The 14230-nt window shown below is 37.2% G+C and overlaps 1 protein-coding gene across 3 annotated transcripts in view; it reads right to left on the bottom strand.

Annotated features, from left to right (window-relative positions):
- sema5bb (sema domain, seven thrombospondin repeats (type 1 and type 1-like), transmembrane domain (TM) and short cytoplasmic domain, (semaphorin) 5Bb) overlaps positions 1-14230 on the bottom strand; it is a 58116-nt gene that overhangs the window by 39742 nt on the left and 4144 nt on the right. Inside the window, exons 1-2 of one of the 3 annotated variants that reach the window (XM_060867463.1) lie at positions 4010-4028; positions 3491-3549 (exon numbers count right to left, since the gene is read on the bottom strand). The gene's annotated coding sequence lies outside the window, so the exon portion shown is untranslated. Of the gene's footprint in view, positions 1-3490; positions 3817-4009; positions 4029-14230 lie in introns of those variants that run through there. The other 2 variants (XM_060867462.1, XM_060867464.1) reach the window with 2 other exon arrangements.

Genomic DNA, 14230 nt, shown 5'->3' with positions numbered 1-14230 from the left:
AAAGTTAACTAAAGAAAGTGGTTCTGAAAACCTTCACACTAATACAGCTCATGCATCCTAGGTTCAAAACTCATGCATCCTCAGACCCTTTCTTTCTTTCTTTCTTTCTTTCTTTCTTTCTTTCTTTCTTTCTTTCTTTTGCATTTTAAACCCACCCTTCTTTCTTTCTTTCTTTCTTTCTTTCTTTCTTTCTATGTTTATCCTACTATTTATTTATTTATTTGTTTGTTTGTTTGTTTGTTTGTCTGTTTGTTTATTCATTTAAACTATTTTCCCTCATATTTACGGAGCCTGATGCACCCGCTAAGACCAGAGTTTCATCTTTGAGCAGATATTTAAATTACATTTGTTTGATTGTGATCCAAACATTAACCATGAATGATTAAAGTTGTCTAAATCACATCCTATAAACACTTCAAACTAAATTATTTCTATTGAGAATAAAATGTATACTTGAACAGTGTTAATGATTTTAAACCCATGCAAAGGAAATATATTAATTATATTAGTTCAATATATTAATTCTAGTGTCGACATGGAGTGATGTAATACTGCAGCTCTGACAACAACAGTGCTACTGGAGTGAAGAAGTGTTCATTTAAACAGAATTAAATAGAATAAAAAACATATAAAATCCGATCTGAAAGCAAGCACAAATACAGATTACCGTCTGGTGTCAGTGTTGATGACAGCAAGAACCTTGCATGATGTGTTAGTTAACTTTTCATTCACCTATTTTTAGTCTCATGAAAATGTCCTCACATCTATCTAATAAAATGTCCTCACATGTCCCAAATGAAAGTTTGTTTCATTCTGAACATTTAAGCGGAAGCTCCACAAATTCCAACATCCAAACTTTTTTTAGATTAAATATTTTAAAATCATGTAAATAATAAGCAACATGTGGGATGTGTAAGTTTATAAAACCTGGTTTGAGTTATCATCAGGAATACGAACAAATTATTAGACAGCATTAATTCAAAGTTAATGTAAGTTTAGGACCGCAATTCAAATAATGTGCAAACATGTTAGATCATTAGAATAAGCAGAGAAGCATGAAATTAAAACTAAGTTATTCAGATAGCTATGTCCCATTTCACCACTGGGAGAGATAGAGAGAGAGAGAGAGAGAGAGAGAGAGAGAGAGAGAGAGAGAGGTCATCTATTAACAGAAAGTTGAATGTAAAGTGTTAGCTCCTTAGCAATGGAACACCATGAGTGAAAGTCTAGATGTGGTTACATTTATATGACAACGTGAAACAAAAAACTGGTAGCTTACAGAAGGTTTAGATGACACAGAAACTCAGGTTCTCATGTACTGATTTGCCCTGAAGCTTATTCACTACATTTCCACACCTATTCACAACCAACTCCAGGAGTATTGAACAATATTTTTATGTAGGTTTCCGCTTATTTTTCGGTCTCTGTTTTTAAATTGTATAAGTCGTGTGCAATTAATCTGATCAACACTTCTTGAGTCAATTAAACTTTTAGTCCTGGACAAATTTGCTTCATTCTTGTTCAGCAGTTCATTTGAGTCAGTAAAAATTTTAATTCAAACCCAAGAGTCACTTCTAACACATTCAATGAATCAGTTGAGTTAGTGAATCTTTCAGTCATAGAGTTACTGAGAATTTTTCCTATCACATTCAATGAATTAGTTGAGTTAGTGAATTTTCTAGGTCTGGCCAAGATTTGCTCTTTTCTCAGTCAGGAAATCTGTGAATCTTTCAGTCATACAGTAACTGAGATTCGCTCCAATCACATTCAGTGAATCAGCTGAGTCAGTGAATTTTTTATTCAGAACTGGGAGTTGTGCCTACCACAGTCAATGAGTCAGTGAGTATCTATAATCATAGTCACTCAGATCACATTCAGTAAATCAGTTATAGAGTCAGTCAGAATCTATAGACACAGGCAAGATTCACTCCTCTCTCATTTAGTGAATCAGATGAGTCACTGAATCTTTCAGTTATACAGTAGCAGAGAGTCTCTACAGTCATATTCGGTGAATCGGCTGAGTCAGTGAATCTTTCATGCAGAACTGGGAGTGGCTTCTCTCACTTTCACTGAATCAGTTGAGCCTTTAAATCTACAGTCACAGCCGAGATTATCTCCTTGCTCATTCAGCAGATCAGATCATTCAGTGATACATTAATGGAGAGTGACTACAATCACAATCAGTGAAACAGCTGTGTCAGTGAATCAACAGTTATAACCAATATTTGAGTCAGTGAATCTTTGAGAATATCCTATAATTTTCAAGAAATCAGCAAAGCTTACAGTCATGGCAGAGATTTGCTCCTATCAAATTCATTGAATCAAATGGGTCAGTGAATCTTATAGTCATAACCAAGATTCATCCCTCCCTCACTCATTTACTAAATCATTTGAGTCAGTAAATCCTTCAATCACTGCAAAGATTTGCTCCTCTCTCACTCAACAAATCAGATAAGTCAGTGAGTTTAAATAATCCATCAGAGCTGGAGATGTTAAAATAATTCTTCTAAATATGAACATGTAAAATGTTATAAAATAATAATAATAATATAATAATAATATTAAATATTTCAATTAAACTCTTCTTAAACTTTAGACAGCAGCATGATCGGGGTGCATACAATACAAATCTGAACTTACTGATTTAACTGAACTGACTCAATCAAATCAAATCACTAAAAAGCTTCAAAAATTCTCTAATCAGGCTCTACCTCAGACCCTAGTCTGTCTGGGTCAGCTATTAATTCATGCTTGATGAATAGAGCTATTGAAAGTGACATAATCTGAGTCAAAACCATCACTTTACTAGAAATGATTTGATTTATTTAATGGGTGTTTTAATGGGTGCAGGTTGAACAACAATAGAGTGGACTCTGCACTGATCCCAAGATAAAAACAAGCTTATTTAACTTCCTCTTTGTTTTGTGCACATCACTCAGGTGTCAGGGTAAAGTTTAGTTATCTTTAATATAACATGCTGTAGTATGATTATTGCTTGAGTGACGTGAGCAATGTGAGAAGTGACACAATCAAATATGATCAGATTTTTAGTAGTTTAAGGAGAGAGAGGGAGAGAGAGAAAGAAAGAGAAATAATGTTGTGTGACCACATGGACAACACTGATTCCTTCTTAAACAGTATTCAAACAGTATTCTGTCTATTCAAACACACACACTCACACCGTCCAAATGGACACACACACACATAGTAGAGAACAAAGAGAACCAGACACAATGGGGACGAGCCATAGACCAATCTCCATAAACACGGAGAAAAACAGAAGGAAAAAGAGAAAGAGAAGGGGGTGAGAGATAGACAGACAGACAGGCATATAACTGAGGAAGAAAGCAAGGCATCAAAAGAAGCTTCTGAAAGATACAAAGAAGTAAAAAAGCAGGAGAGAAACTGAAAGCAGGAGAAACAGATGAGCACAGGAAAAGGAGGGAAATACTGAACAGATGAGTGAGGAAAAACAAAACAGTGGACTCACCAGCTGAGCGTCAGCATGGACTCGTTCCAGTGTACAGCGTCCAGCACTCATCAACACCTCTGTGGGGGAGAGAGAGAAGGAGGGATAGACAGAGAGTGAGATGGTGATATTTCACTCTGCCTTGTGTATGTGTGTGCGTGCATGCATGTGTGTGCGTGCGTGCATGCGTTTGTGTGTGTATGTGTATGTGTGTGTGTGTGTGTGTGTGATCAATGAGGCAGTTAGTCTCAAAAAGACATAATGCTAACTTTCTTAGTGATAACCAATGTGCATGAGTGTGTGTGTGTATGTGTGTGTGTGTGTGTGTGTGTTTGTGTGTGTGTGTGTGTGTGTGTGTGTGTGTGTGTGTGTGTGTGTGTGCGTGTGTGTGTTTGTGTGTATGTGATGTGCAACAATTGCATGTGTTTTTTTGAAATTATATGATGCTCCTCCTAATGTATATCTGGAACAATTTAAAGCAGGAAAGATGCCACACCTCCTTCTCTTTAACTGAGAGAATATGCACAGAGGAAATACCACCTTGTACAGACGCCACTCCTCCTTCTCTTAAATTGACGGACATGCACAGAGGCCAGACCTTCTTTTCTTTAACTAACTTTATATGCATGTAAGTCTTTTCTTGAACTTCCCTATGTGTGCATAAGCCACACCTCCTTCTATTAACATGACATAACAGAACATACACAGAGGCCATGCCTCCTTCACTGGTTAACTAGAAACCTTGACGTTTGGCATCCAAAGGTTTAAAATTATGTTCTCTGCACTGCTGCCAGCCACAAGTATAAGTGTGTGTGTGAGTGTGTGTGTGTGTGTTCTCAGTGCGTGAGACCTTTGCTTGCTCATTAGCTAGAAGTACAACTGAAATCTTTGACTGACTTTGTTTTCTCTCTCTCTCTCTCTCTCTCTCTCTCTCTCTCTGTCACACACAAACACTAAACATTAATTCTTGAATTCTCTCAGTTGCTACAACTAATTCAAAATGTGAGAAAATAATTTTAGCACACACACACACACACACACACAAATACAGTAGTACATTGAAATTGTCCAGGTTCTCCAGTTTCCTCCCACGTCCCAAAAACATGCCAGTTGCTGACTAAATTGCCTGTCGGATGTGAATGTGCGTGTGTCTGTGTGTGTGTGTGTGTGTGTGTGTGTGTGTGTGTGTGTGTGTGTGTGTGTGTGTGTGCTTGGTGCAGTGACAGGACAATCTCCAACCTCTTGAAAAATAAAAAAGCTGTATTTTGTATGTGATTCAGGAATAAAACTAATTTGTTCACACAGCAACCCTTCTGAATATAAAATTAGTGTTGACATGAAAACACACCCAAATCAAAGATAACATAAAAGCATAAAATAGGATTTAAACATTAAACACAGCACAAAAACTAATTAGGTGTCTTGTATCAAAAGCACTGTCTACTCATGATGGAAAATGTTCAGATTAGCTGCATTTCATCAGCACAATTTTTTTTTAATTAGAGTACCTATTAACCTTTTCAAAATCAATAAATAAAATATATTATAAAAGCCTTTTATGAAGAGGAGTGTGTAGAAATAAAATAACGAGAAGAGTAAATGTTGGTGTTGATGACCAAAATCAATAATGATCTGCCGTTCGTGTTACTCCATCCCTTCCTTTACAACCTCTAGCTAAGGAAACGTTTACAGTTTTGTGTGTGTGTGTGTGTTTGTGTGTCAGTGCTGTGAGTGCTGTGAGTGAGACATACAGAAATGTTTTTGCAGTTATTCTCGATGAACAGAGATGCTAACTGTCAATCAGAGAGCCTTAAGGAACACAGGACTCTTTGGGGAAGGGTCACACAGCAGGTCTGACATGTCTCCACGAGGGCAGTTAAATTGTGTGGAAACATGGGAAAATACCATATTTGGCAGAGTAAACAGGTTTGTTTAAAGAACTGCGAAAAACACCAGTGAGCATGTGGAACATTTGCACAGAGGTGAGCTTCACTCAACACAGCTCGTTCTCTGTCTCAACAACACGCCCTTGTCTCACATCACATCATGTTTACAGGGAGTACTGACATGAAACTAACTATAAATGTCACTTGTTATTCCATAGAATGGAAATGTGATGTGATCTGATATATTAAACATAATCTACTTAGATCATATAAGGTTATAAATTTTAGTTTTCATCTTAGTCTGTAAAGCTTCCTGATAACACAAAAGTGAATCTTAATAATAAATCTTTAAGCTATTTCAGATTTTCCCATACCATCCATCTTCATCTTAAAACAGCCGTGACATGCCACAAAGAAGAAAAACAACAGCAGGACGTTTTTCCCCTTCAGACAAAAAGATCAGAGAACGACCGAAGTACTGATCTGCTCTCAAGCTGGAAATGAGATGAGATAGCACGAGCGAAGCTGAGGCTGTATTACAGAACAGAGATGACTACACACTTCTGTGGTTACGTTTCAACACCGACTCGAAAGCAAGCTGGCTAAAACAACTACTGTACATAGTAGATAAGGTATATCAGTGGATAAGGTGTTGATAGGCCATGAGTTTGAGCCCAGGGTCACCAACTACCACTCCTGGGCCCCTGAGCAAGGCCCCTAACCCTTAATTGCTCAGCTGTATAAATGAGATAACTGGAGAAGTGTATAGAGGAGTCTGCCATGTAAATATAGTAGAGAGTAGCGCAAATGCTTCTGCCTGAATCTGGATCAGTTTAGGTCTCTTTATTTTACTATTTTCACTCTCACTCACTCATTTTCTACCACTTATCCAAACTACCTCAGGTCACGGGGAGTCTGTGCCTATCTCAGGCGTCATCGGGCATCAAGGCTTACTATTTTCATTTGTATTGTATTTCATTTGCATTTTCTAAGAAATTTTCTAAGAAAAGTTATATTTCCTCAAGCACAGACAAACTAGAAACCAAATTAAAGCCACTGCAAACCTTCAAAAAAAAAGAAATTAACAGCATATGGTGTACATGTGGCTTAAATTTTTTCAGTTTAAATTAATAATTTCCCACTTTTTAGATGCATTTTTCTGAATGTATCATTTTTAGCAAAAAATAGACATCAGCTATTTATTTCCTTTTGTTTTACAGTCAAAGACAAGCACAGCAAAGTTCTGACAGTGTGATAAAAGCTACCACAGCTAACACAAGTGTTTCTCCAGTTTAGCTTGTAGGACTCTAATTTTGTCTGTATGGTTATTTTACATTGATTAGCATAAATAGATTCCTTGTGGCACCATGACAATAGGTTATAATGAGCTGCCACAATAACATACTAAGGGCTTAGTCTGATTTGCAAAACAATTTTAACATATGACCAGACTGTCCTAGTTTTGAACATTTCTCACATCCTCACGTATGATTCTATAACCCTTACCGCTTTTTAATAAATGTACACTTTCAAGTGTACATTCACACACACAAGTTCTGCATCAGATTTTAGAAAAATGTTCTCATAGATGTTTAGAAGGTTTTAGCTTGCTAAGTAGTGAGCAATGCATATTTTCAACACTTAATAACCACCAAATGACCAAATATGGTCTAATACACCATGGACCACTCGAACAGTGTTCCCAAGAAGATTCCATATTTGTCTCATCAGCGAGACCTCCAGAGACTCTGGTATATTTTCTGGTATGTTTCATCAATAAATACGGCCAAGAGCCGCCTACTTTGACAGGAAGAGGCAACTTAACAGATTGACCTCAGACCATTTCTTAGTGACATGAAGAATTGCTTGTCCTATCATTGTTAAAATGCTTTAAACACAACTCTTTAACTCTGAAGGTTTAAATTCCGTTCAAATATTTTTTTTAATCCAGTGATCAGTTTCATCTTGCTCAGAAAGACTTATATGACAAACATTTTTGTGTTTAAACCGGCATACAGAAGCAAATTGGTTACATTCTGAATGTTGTTTCCAGAAAATTGTATACAAAAGATATCAGATGCTCCACATCGTGTGGGTGGAGTCTATTGTACCTAAGAAGTATATTAGTATTAGTATTAGTACTAGTTTCACAATAAGTAGGTCAATGTTCTTAAATAAGTTGTATATCCAGTGTCACAGAACGTATATAATGGAAATGAAACAAAGCCATACAACAATATAATCATTGACAGATAATTATCTAGCTAACAAACTTTTTATCCTAGTTAGCAAGCAGTTAGTTAGCTCCTATTTTAACCTAAGCTATAAAAAAGACTAAATACAGCGTTCGCAACTCTTTAGCCTTCAGGCACCAAAAGTGTCTGAGATAACCAAAATAAAGATAAAGCTCACCTGGTTTTAGGTTTTTAGCAGGTAAGCAATAAGAAGTAACTGTATTTCTCTGAGACATAAATTGTTCTATCATTCACAGTAAAAATATTGCAGATGCTGCTTCTATAATAAAATGAATCTCAGTGTGAAATCAATGTTCCAGTTGCACTAAAAGCTATGTCCCGGTGTCACTTAGTCCATGTCCGAGCAACAGAATGAGATGCCAGTCTTCATCTGTAAATGCCAGACAGGAAAAAAGTCAAGCAAGATGGCCAAGCTGACCCAGCAGGCAGCATAAACATGATGGCAATTATGCGCTTATATCGCTCACCACGCATCATTAAAATACGACACGGACGCAGTGAAGCGCAGGACAGGAGCAGCCTGGCGTTATGGCATTTAGCTAACCTTCCCAGCCCTAAATCAAGGCATAATTCATCTTCCTCAGGAACGGTCAAGGACGCGTTTCGGATGCAGAATGTCTGACGTGTGGGCGGCAAGGGTGAAGGGTGATGTGTATAACTTTATAGCAAATAAAATAAATGCTGTGAGATTTGCTCACAAGCGACATTGTAGGTTCTAGCAAAATAGCTTGATATGAGTATGAATTATTTTTTCATCCCACTTTGATTTATTGCTTGTTTGCTTGTTAACCACAAGGTGTTCTTTATTGTCAGCTTTAAAACCAAAGGCAGTGGTGACTTACAGCCACACCACTCCTCAAGGGTATTACAGTTTAGTGTTTTATTTATATTCTTGTTGCTTTTTCTTATTGCTTACAAGATGGAAAGGATGAGAAATAAATTCATGCAAATCCAGTGCTTATGCTTTTGCCTTATCTCTTCTGTTAACTATGTTTGTTGACATAGTTCTAGTACACTCTCAGAAAAACCTTTCCATGGTGCAGGATGGTGCTAATCTGAACATTTGTATTGGTCACTTTAATGGTTTTATGGTTTCAGAATCATGTAAGGTACAAAGTTGGACCATTTAAAGGTATACTGCACCTTTTAATACCATGAAAAACACTGTCTACATGTACAAAAAATATAAAGTTTAAATATTTTATATATTTCTGTAACGCCACTTTGTGTCCTGTGTTAAAGCGCTATACAAATATACAAAAATTTGTATTTTTAAAAGATACAGTTGACATGTACAAAAAGTGCAAGTTTAGAAAACCACCTCTAAAGCAAGGACATGTCGTTTTTCCAGAGTGTACATACTGTACATAAATTAAAAATGTCTCAGCTTATTCAGTTTCAGTGGTTTCTTCAAGGTCCATTGCCTATTATTTAGGAACAATTGATCTCAAGATGGTATAGCAAGCAGAGTTGCTATCTCACATCTTCAGGGTCTATGGTTCAGTCCTTTTCCCCAATTTCATCCCAACAGCCAGAAGGTGACACGAGGGCTTCCGAGGATGTAAAACGTTGTTGGATGGTGTAAACATGTGCTTGCTTGGTTTCCTGTGATGAACTGATTCAAGGATAAGATCCAGATCCATACGCAATTAATGAAAACAAAGGAATGATGAATGGCTCCCAGATGATGGCCTACAACTCTACACTGATTTTTTTACTTACTAGAATCAGCGGTGGCTGACAGAGCTAAGGTTCCATCATATTTTTGTAATCGGAGAGTAAATTCTAAACACACAAAATACTGATGCAGGTGCCTGGTGATGGCGTCCCAAGTGTGTATTCCTACCTCATACCCAGTGTTCCTTGGATGGGCACCAGATCCAAAACAAACGGATTCAACTTTACTTCACCCTGATATATACCAGTGATCCTGACCCCTTCTATTCCCCAGTCATGATGCCTCACTTCTGATTCTAATTACTTGAAGGTTATTTTAAAGGATTTATTTTAAAACTAGAATGAATGTACACAATTGCACACAGTTATAGCTATATAGAGAGTTTTTTCTCATCACCACCACCTCTGACTTGCTAACCAAAGATCAATTGCTAAATTTATAATTTACATCCTGAGTTTATTTATTTCTGTCTAGCTGCTTCGTGTCCTAAAATTCCTATACAAAAAACAATGAACTGAGTTGAATATTAAAAGTGAGTGAGTGAGAGTGATACTGACATTTACTGAACAATACTTTCGCAACAACAGTAATATCTTGTTTTCTTCCACAGAAGTATGACATAGTGTTTCATAGAAGGACACAGTGTCCAAATATCTAAGAGGCTCTAGCCTTTAGTCTGAAAACATCCAGTCAGATACTTAGCCTTAATCTCCATGGGAAAATAAAAGGAGGGAAAATCATACTGTAGGTGGTCCATATGAATTAGCATGGTCATTACATGGCATGCGTGTTCATTACAGCTTGCTTTGATCAGATCTCTAAAAGGTTTTGGGTTCATTTGATAGCAGAAATAAACACAAGCTTACACACACAAACAGACAGGCACTTGCACATTCTGCGAGAACATAAAGGAAGAGTGGAGCGCAAATGAACATGTGCTAAAATACACACAGATGTGAAGGTATGCCAAAACATGGAAACACACACAGCTTCAACATATGCCATGGAAAAATATGTCCATGTGTTTATTCATAAACAGTTGAGGTTTCCCCTTCAATTAGTACTCACCCTGTCTCTCAGACCTCCCCTCCTCTCCACACACGCACACACACACAATTTTTCCATAGCTTTTCATACATAATCAGTCAGTCACTATTACAGCTACACAGATTGACCCAGGGAAGGAGATGTGGTTTTGAAGCCTGTCAGTCATAGTGCCATGGGAGTGGCCTCTGAGACATGTTAATGTTATAGAGAGGTCAACTGTGGCTTTTTTTTTAAAACCAAAACACCATAAACATAAATAAGCTTCTCCACTTCCTGACCGCAGACCCTAAATAGATCTCTCACACACACTCACACACACGCACAGAGGCGTTAGTGTCTTACTGACCATAACATGATCAGTGAAGTTAGAAAGAAGGGCTCTGTAGCAGTGACCACCACAACTATCCATATAGCAGTGTATATAATGGCTCCAAATACTACTCCATATATGCATTACTCCGTATATGCTTACATTTTATTTCATTTTTACACAAGTAAGCAATTGAGGGTTAAGGGTCTTGCTCAAGCACCCAGTAGTGGAAGCTTGTAGTAGTGAACCCACGTTTTGAACTCACAACATTCCGCTACCCACATACCATAAAGATTGCAAACTCAGCAGAAAGATTTCAAAGGATTGCTTTCAACATGAAATAATGGACTACTGTACATGATAAAGGCCATAAAGGCTACTACTACTAAACCCAGACCTCCATGTAAGACTGTGACTCAGGTACTGTGCCTTAGGCCACTCAGCCATCCTGTCACATTAACCTGACCTTACAACATGAGTCGGTCTCTCGTTTGGACATCGCAGCACATTGCGGGCTTTCAACACTGCACTTGATATTCAGCAAAACGCCTTCACTGCACAGATGTCATGCAATGGTTAATGCTCTGGATTACAGACCAGAACGTCAGGGGTTCAAACCTCAATACCGCCAAGCTAACACAAGGGGTCAGGGGTCCAAACCTCAACAACGCCAAGCTAACACCCTCTCTACACCAGGGGAACTATAACATGTCTGACCTCAATGTCCTTAGAAAATGGGATATGTTAAGAAAAGAACTTCCACTTTGCTGTGATATCTATCTGGCAAACAAAGGTTTATTCTTCACTATTTAGTGAATAGTTATAACATCATTTTGCTACAAGAGACTTTATATATTTTTTATCTCAGCTAAAGCAAAAATAGTTTGTTGATAATTATGTATTCCATATGAGAATTAGTATCAAGCTCTTGAATTGATGTAAAATATTTTAAGTAAATAATTATTCCTAAGGGAGCACGGTGCCTTAGTGGTTAGCACGTTCGCCTCCAGGGTTGGGGGTTCGATTCCTGCCTCCGCCCCCCCGTGCCTCGGGGGTTTCCTCCGGGTACTCCGGTTTCCTCCCCTGGTCCAAAGACATGCATGGTAGGTTGATTGGCATCTCTGGAAAATTGTCCGTAGTGTGTGAGTGCGTGAGTGAATGAGAGTGTGTGTGTGTGTGTGCCCTGCGATGGGTTGGCACTCCGCCCAGGATGTATCCTGAATTGATGCCCGATGACGCCTGAGATAGGCACAGGCTCCCCATCATTTACACTGCATTCACACTATCAAACGACTTCGTATCATTTTCATACTGTGCTTAGCTCTAAGTGAGAGAAACTTTTGCTGAACCCAGTAAAGAATATTTGAAAAAAGTCAATATGATTTTTTTGATGAATTAGTGTACAGTAAAGCAGATCTGTACACTTCTGTAACGCTGTAACTTTAAAAGCTATATTTAGCAATATGTTATCAGTGTACTCAGCCAGCCGGTGTAAAATTCAGCCGTGAGTGGACAACTATGATGATGATGATGGTTTGAAGGTGCTTTCCAACAGACGCTGAATTAATGATCTGTAAACACAGCCTGGCTATGGAACTGATTAATGATGAATATACATGGCCTGCACCCACAGAGGTTTAAATGTACCAGCCAGCCGTCTCTAATAGATCTGGGATTGATTTGTCCCTTAGCCACCATTACCACAAGAACATTAGTCATGCTCTCAAATATTTCACGCACACTTTTCCTGAAAAACACAGAGCGTGTTTCGTTTGCATTCCTGTCTAAGCGATGATGTATGACATTACAGTAAGAGGCAGCGTCGGGGTAAAAAGAAAAAAAATGGTTAATGACTGCACTGAAAACAAATCTCCACTGAAGGTTTTACACTGTTTCTGTGATTTCGACAGGAAAATGCAGTCGGTAGATACAGCAGGCTTTGTGGAATTCTGGGAAAATATTTAAAGTACTAGCAGAATACAGCCTACTGTGTCTGTAAAAGACTACAGTATAGTTGCTGTGAAAATGTTGTAATTTTACAGTAAAACCTACATTGTTGTTACCTTTACTATAAAACTATTCACTAAAATTATAGTTTCAACCAATGAATTTCCAATTTGTATCATCTGTATTGTTTTGCCATAGATTTTTTTTTTATCATAACTTTAACAATTTCACTGAGCGCAACAAGTTTAAGCCAGACATAAAGCTAGAAACAAACAAGCCATACTAATAATTTATTCATATAGCTTGTTTTTTATTCTGTAGCAACATGATGATCATTTTACCGTGTTATAAAAGTTTTATGAACACAGGTGAGGGCAGGTGCATAACCTCCGCATGGTATTTATTACAGATAATCGGAACATCATTGTCAGAACTCAGGGTGAGACCACAAGCAGACATCAACAAACCAGATTATAATAATCAACGTAAACAAATGACGTTAGAACTTAAAACAAGACTCAGCACATAAGATTACCAGCATAAGAGTTGAGAAGGTACACAAGCAAGATATTTAAATAACCAAATGTTTGAAGGATTGCACTAAAGACAGGTGACCACATTAGAGGAATTAACCAATGAGAAGACGTTGGAAACAGGACGGGAATCAGAACGAAAATAACCGGACATACAATAAACAAAAGTACATGACATTACACTTATTCTAACTGTACAATTTAGCAGATTATTATAGTGCAACATTTATTTAAATGATTTCTTATTGTTCAACGGTGAATAAGTAGAAAAAAATAACCTAAATGGATGGAGTTAAATAAAAGTTTCATGATTATTTCCCCCTCATTGAGTGAGCACCCATTTCCATCCACACACAAAGCTCTGCCCTCCCAGACATATCATTTTTCAAGTATAGATAGCATGCTAACTAGAGTTACAGTAACATGAACAAAGACAGATGACATCACATATGACATCACCTTATATATATATATATATATATATATATATATATATATATATATATATATATATATATATATATATATATATATATATATATACTGTAACATAGCAACAATGTACACAAAGCAACAATGATCAGCAACATTTGAGATGAAATTTAATGTGGAAAAAAACAAAACATAGCTAAATTATCCTATATTTTTCAAAGCCTTCATGAAATGTTTCTTAAAAAGAGAATAGCTTGCAGTAACACCAGAGTCTCTGTAGGTGAGATTATTCACTGCTGAACAAATAGTATGTAGCAAGGTTAAAAATTTCATTACACAATTTTGAGTCAAATTTTATTATAAAAACAGACTAAAATATTCAGCACAAAACACTAAGCCGTCAAAAATGTATCTTCGCCTGACTAAATCCTATTTCACCCTTTTTTTTACAGAAAGCAGCAGCTTGTTGTTTTCTTTTTTTTATAATCCCATGTTTAACACTGAGTTTATTATAAATGTACCACCTCCAGTTACAGACCAGCATCTTATTAACACAAGAAAAGCAGCGCGAACAACATGCTAAAGCTGGAGAGCCTTCAGCTGTGTGAATATTCATGACCCCATGAGGTGAATTCTTCACTGGGGCAATTTTAGTCCGTGCCGCTAGTGTGTC

The sequence above is a fragment of the Tachysurus vachellii genome, chromosome 4 (genome assembly GCF_030014155.1).
Source record: "Tachysurus vachellii isolate PV-2020 chromosome 4, HZAU_Pvac_v1, whole genome shotgun sequence".
NCBI lineage: Eukaryota > Metazoa > Chordata > Actinopteri > Siluriformes > Bagridae > Tachysurus > Tachysurus vachellii.
This window is presented reverse-complemented; position numbering and strand designations above follow the sequence as displayed.